The sequence below is a fragment of the Erpetoichthys calabaricus genome, chromosome 12, assembly GCF_900747795.2.
Source record: "Erpetoichthys calabaricus chromosome 12, fErpCal1.3, whole genome shotgun sequence".
NCBI lineage: Eukaryota > Metazoa > Chordata > Cladistia > Polypteriformes > Polypteridae > Erpetoichthys > Erpetoichthys calabaricus.
In genome coordinates, this window is record NC_041405.2 from 21,765,433 (window position 1) to 21,772,331 (window position 6,899).

The window sequence follows — 6,899 nt, forward strand, 5'->3', positions numbered from 1 at the left end:
AAGGTTTATTAATGTCTACTTAGACATGTGTAAATGTACAAAAAGTGTGGCATGGTGCTGTATTGGACAGAGTTATAAGATGGAACAGGAAACGCCATGAACAGAATCACATATTAAACAAATATCCACATCATGAAAATAACAGTGCAGTCTTTATGCAATTTAAAGAGGACCACTACAACTTACAAAGTCTGTTTTAGTGTACATATTTGTAGCCATTTTTAACGCTGTGGTGGCATCTCCCATCTGTACCCAGCATCATTGGAATCTTCACTCTTAAAAGGTTTTCCATTTTTTATCACAATAATTGGACATACTGATGAGACTTGGAATGGATACGTAGTTATACTACCAGACACACAGCCAGTGTGGGATTTGGTTTGCTAGTTTCACCTTGGCAAGTTTAAATCGGCCCGTGTTAGAGTGCCCTACAATGGACAGGAGTCCCCTCCAAGGCTGGATGTTGAATTATGCCCACTACTGCCATGACCTTACAATTAGTTTCTGAGAAATGACTTTACCATTTATGATGCACGGAACATTTGTCATTTCAAATTCTAAAGATCACTAGGGGGCTCCGCCCCCTGCTCGCTTCGCTCGCCAACCCCTGGCGTTGGGACATGAGAAAGAGTCAGATGTATGAATTAGATATAGAATAGTGTGCAGATTTGGATGATGCCCATAGAAATAACAAATAGAGTGTTTGTCATATATTAATGTTTTATTGGAATATTTCTTTGTATACAACATTAGTAGTAAAGATGGTGTCTTGTCCTTGAATGAGTCTTCCTTGGCATGGATTATTTATAATTTTAACTTTAACGTCAGATGAACGGCGAACACGTGAGAAGGCAACATAAAGTTGTCCATGTCCAAAAACGGGCTCAGAGAGGTAGATGCCAACCTTGTCCATGGTTTGTCCTTGTGATTTGTTGATGGTCATGGCAAATGCAGGTTTAATGGGGAACTGTCGGCGTTTCAATGTAAAAGGTAATTCTAGCTCAGAACTTGTAAGGTCAATTCTAGGAATGAGAACAGTATTGTTAGCATGTGATCCTGTAAGAACTGTCGCTTGAATAACATTGCGTGTCATGGTGTTGACGACTAACCGTGTGCCATTGCATAAACCCTGTTTTGTGTTAAGGTTTCTTAATAGCATGATTATTGTTCCGTTTTTAAGGGCAAGGTTGTGTTGTGGTAATCCGGCAGGGTTAATAGTGTTCAAATATTCTAAGGGGAAATTTATATGTTCATTGTCGTCATCAGAGTCAACTTTGTCTGAGCTTAGAAAGATCTGTGTCTCTCCAGGAAGTAATGAAATGACTTGGTTATTAATGTGATTAACATTAATATTTTTTTGGACATAATATAGTGCGTTGTGTTAACAGGGGTATTTGGTCTAATGTGATTGCTGTTCCAAATATCTCTTTTACTAAGTCGTCTGAGATAAAGGATTGTGGAATGGAAATAATATCTGGGTGAAGTCCATCTGTATTTGTGAGTGTACCATTTCCCAGTTGTATTAGCCAACTGTTATATTCTGGATCTGGACATCACATGTTTTGTACCAACTGTATTGTTTTAAAGCAATGCCAATTGTCTGCGTATTTTAAGGTGGACTGAACAATAGCTGAGCGCATAGCATGTGGAACAATAGCTAAGCATTGTCTAAAATCTCCTCCTAATAAAAGAACTTTTCCTCCAAAGGGAATATTATTATTCATCAATGTTTGTAGAAGTTTATCAATGGTGTTGAGTAAGTGACTGGATGCCATTGTACATTCATCAATAATTATCAGTTTTGCAAGACGGATGTCTCGGGCATTGCTACTGTGAATGTTCATAGTGGATACTGATGTCTCTGTGATTGGGACCGTTATTTTGAATATTGAGTGACATGTACGACCATTTATTAACAGATTTGCTGCCACTCCGGAGGATCGCAGTCACTGTTAATATGTTTCCTTTTCTGCAGTTGAACTGTTAATAGTGCTTTATTGTAAGGAGATCCACCTATGCTGACACCTATGCTGTCTAGTGTGAAGGTGTTGACGTTCACTTTAGAATATGTGGCTTTGGGTGTCACTTCTTATGGATGTGTGTGTGTGTGTGTGGGGGGGGGGTGAGGATTGTTGTTGCGCGAGCGTCTTCTTTCTTTTTGTGTTCCTGTGTCTTGTTTGAATCCCCCTCTTTGTGTGTGTCCCGTCCGTTGCTTGTAGGGTCTGTGGGGTGGGCTTCGCTCGCCAACCCCTGGTGTTGGGAATGACAAAGAGCGTGATGTATGAATGAGATATAGAATAGTGTGACGGTGTAGATGATGCAAATAGAAAGCACACAATAAAGTGTGTGGCACAGTGTAAAGGTTTATTTGAAAATTTCTTTGTACACGCCGTTTAAGTGTAAAAGGTAATTCCAGCTCAGAACTTGTAAGGTCATTTAAGATGGTTATTGTTGTGATCAGAGTCAAGTTTGTCAGAGCTTAGAAAGAGTTGTGTCTCTCCAGGAAGTAATGGAATGACTTGGGTATTTATGTTTTCCACATTAATATTTTTTGGACATAATATAGTGCATTGTGTTAAAAGGGGCATTTGGTCTAATGAGATTGCTGTTCCAAATGTCTCTGTAACTAAGTCGTCGCAGATAAAGGCTTGAGGAATTGTAATAATATGTGGCTGAAGTCCATCTGTATTGGTGAGTGTACCATCTCTCAGTTGTAATAAGCAATTGTTATGATCTGGTTCTGGACATCGTATCTTTTTTACTAACTGTATCTTTTGAAAGTAATGCCAATTGTCTGCGTATTTTAAGGTGCACTGAACAATAGCTGAGTGCATGGCATCTGGAAGAATAGCTAATCACTGTCTAAAATCTCCTCCTCATAAAAGTACCTTTCCTCCAAATCTAATATTATTATTCATAAACGTTTGTAGAAGTTTATGAATGGTGTTGAGTAAGTGACTTCATGTCATTGAACATTCATCAATAAACAACATTTTTTCAAGACGGATGTCACGTGCAGTGCCACCGTTAATGTTCATAGTGGATACCGATTTGTAGGATCTAATGCAGTTGATAAAGATTTCACTTTCAGGTACATCGTCAGTTATAAGCTTCTGTAGATATTCAGTATATGAATGTAAAGAAGGCAGTCTAATTTGACCCTTTTGACAACAACGTGTAAATGTATAACTTGTATTGCCAGTTGTTTCTTCAGGGAAGTGAACTGAATGACAATGATTGCAAATGACATTCATTAATCCGAATGAATTTTCCTGGTGTATGTTTTCCTTGTGCCGTTTGAGAGGCGCGTTGTTGCATGTGTAGTATTTGGGACGTGTTGTTTTGGAGCTGTAATCGATTTGCCTGTGCTGTGTGAGAAGCCCGTTGTAGCCTTCGCTGCCATTAACGTATGTCTGAGACGGGAGGTGTTTCGTTTTGAATCCGTGCTTGTTGCGATGCAACACTTTGATTGATAGTTTGCGTAATGTGGATCTAGGATGTAGATTTGTGCATATTTGCGTTGTTGATTTGTTTCAGGGTGCACTGTTCCAATGCGATGCAGTATTTGTGCACATATGCGAAAGCAGTATGGTCCATTGCCTTTTGGTGGCCTGATATTTACTCCGGTATATGCAAAAGCAAATGAACTATTGTAGGATCTAATGCAGTTCATAAAGTTTTTACTTTTAGGTACATCGTTAGTTAGAAGCTTTAGTTGAGCTTTGCGTTTTTGGAGTCGAGACATTTTTTCTTATGGATGTGTGGGGGGGGGGGGGATCGTTGTTGCGTGAGCGTTTTGTTTCTTTTTGTGTTCCTGTGTCTTGTTTGAATCCTCCTCTTTGTGTGTGTCCCGTCCCTTGCTTGTAGGGTCTGTGGGGTGGTTTTGTGTTCTTTTTTTTGGTCTTCCATGGGCTTGTTGAATCCCCCTCTTGGTGTGTGTCCCGTCCCGTCCCGTCCCGTGCCTGTAGGGTGGCGGGGGGTAGGGGGGGCGGGGGGTATGGTCGTGCCTTGCTATTGTGCGCTCGTCTGTTCTTTTTTTTTTGGTGTGTTTAGTTTCGTGTGCAATGTGTTTCGTGCTTTCCCCTCGTTTGAGTGCTCTTTAATGTTTTTTTTCCTTATTTTGGTGCTTGTTGAGCCTCATTTTTGTGACTCCTTTCTGTATGTGCTCACTCCTGTTTTCTGTGCTCTTGTCGGACTCTTTTTGCGCCTGCGTCTCTCGCGGACCCTCATCCGCCTCTCTCGCCCTCTTTTGTCCGCCTTTCTCGGGTCCTCAGCCGACTCTCGCGGACTGTTTGTTGCGCCGGCGCAGTACGTCTTTTTGCAGCTACGGCCCATGGCCGGATGTGCCTGCGTCCATCATCCGGTTTAGCATTCTCGGTTAGTAATATGGATATTAAAGAATGCAAATTAGTGTGGTTTTGTACATAATGTTATGACATCAGAGTCTTAACTTTAAAGCTGACTGGATGACTTGAAATAAACGTACAGGACAACAACTAACATGAAGTTCCAGGAACAACTAATTTGGCCAAACAATCACAAAAGTTCTTGCTTTCTGCTTCCCTTTTCTTTTATTTTAGACTGTGAGTGGATATCTCCATATACGTTTGTAACCCTCGCACATTACCCATGACATTTCTTAATCCTGTTTTTTCAGTTATTGCCTAACATTTGCAGAGCAGTACCAGTAGTTTTCATAGCACACCACTTTTCTTAGGATCCACTTGAAGCCTTGTGGGTTGGCGGCCAGTCTCTCCACATTTAACACTCTGGTGTGTTTTACTCTCCTCTTTTCTCAAGGTGCTCACTTAGGGCCCTATGATTTCCAACATGTGGAAAACACGGACAGAATCATGGAATTAACGCATAAAAACTAATTTTAGATTTAAAAATGGAAATGTGCAGAATTTAGAGACTGGAGGGGTGACTGTTACAAAGCTTCCAAATAAATTAAACGAATAAATAATCTGTAGTTCTATTATTCAGATACTATTTTCTAGTTTGTTGTTTTTCAAGCGAATGTAATTCTTTGTAGAAATTCAGTCGTGGCTCCATCCGTTTGTAAGCGTGTTTCCGGTATGTTTTCTCATTAAAGGCATGCGAATTAGCCAACCCTAACTATGTCAAAAAAACTAAGAAACGCAAAATTTACTGCACAACAATATCCCAGCGACTTTTACGAATCTGGACAATAACTTTTCTTCAAGTTTTGCCAGCATACTATAGTACCCTTTAAAAAATTAACAATGATGTTTCGGGATTTAATAAATGTTCTGCCTCGCCAAGGTCCACATTTGACTCTTCCGCTATAAACTCGGCCCCTACAAAGCTAGGCAGAAGAGCAGGCTTCTCCTCAGATGCAACGAGCCCTTAAAAGCGGGTCTTTTTTTCTGTTTAATTCCCAGATTAGTTTGCTTTTGCTTTGTAATTAATTATTTTAAGACTAGACAAAGAGCCCGTTTCGACAACGTAAGATAAAACGGGCACGAGTGCAATAGTAGTAAGTATAAGCACCACAAACCTGATATAGGTGTATTGAATGAATGCGTAATTAGGCCTGGAGCTGTAGTCGAAATCGCCTTTCAGGCCTCTAGAGCTTTAATTGTAGTCGCCTTTCTCTTTGAATTTTTGCAGCCGTAAATCGCCGCCTGCCGCGATATCGGTCTCGTAAAGTTTTTCAGGCAGCTGCACAGAAGGCGACTGCGCATTCGGCTTCGGACAGACGTGAGTGAGTGAGTAGACTGGCAAACTATATATAAGATATGCAGCATATGAAGCTACAGATGTAATGATGTATGTTTTCAATCTGTAAACATTTAAGGTTTAAGAATCATTAGAAATAATTTACATAATTACAAAATACAGGTACTGAAGACCGGTACTTTTTGGCAGATGTTATCTTTATGGAGAGCTGCAACTTTTCCACCTTTTCACAGGCAGCACTTCAGTTCCTTCACAATAACCAGCTGAATTTTAATGACATCTGAGCAGTGGATACAGACAATGCATCATACTGTCTGAAAACATACCAGGAAGTTTTAAAAGGGGTTCTGCCTAACAGTGTACATTCACCCTGCTTGTGTCGTCAGTTTGGTGGGAGAGACCTGGCAGCAGTATAAATACTTCAGTGAGGCTGCATCACCAGTGATGTGGGGAAAGTCTGCCTTCTTCAAGAAGCCTGCCAGGAACCCCCGAGTCAGGAAACACCACGTGGAATAGCTGCTTCAAATCAGTCAGGCACCTCGCTGAACATATTCACCTCTACAAAAAGTTCTTTCTGGCCGAGAACACATCAGCTCAGGCTGTAACAAATATCCTAGCTCAGTGTTTCCCAACCTCGGTCCTGTGGCCCACCTGTGACTGCGGGTTTTTGTTCCAACCAGATTCCTAATCAGTGACAACACCTGATAGCACTGATCTCATTTAATTAGTTGGTATTATTTTTCTTTTATTCGACATTCAGAAAAGCACAGCAGCATGATTTTTACATTTATAAGACATTTAGAAATATTTCTGCTTTTGCTATAGATTTAAATGCTTACCTCTTTTGTTGATTTTATTATATTTTGCCCTTTCTCTGTGCAGTTTTTCCCCCTTCGTTGTGTCTTAATAATGACAATTTAAAACGAGCAGAGCAGGCACGCTGGCAAACACTAAATAATCAAAGCTGCAAACACTTTAGCATCAGACCCACTAATTGTTTAATGAATCCATTATTTACTAATTAGAACACCTAGAAAAGTAGAATGAAAATCAAGATGAAAAAATTGTAAAAAGAAAAAAATACATTATTTCCATATAACTGCTTGGTACATTTTAATATATATATATATTTTTAACCAAACTTAGTTTTCCAATTTCTATATTGTTCCCAAAACACATAATCTGGGAAATAACAC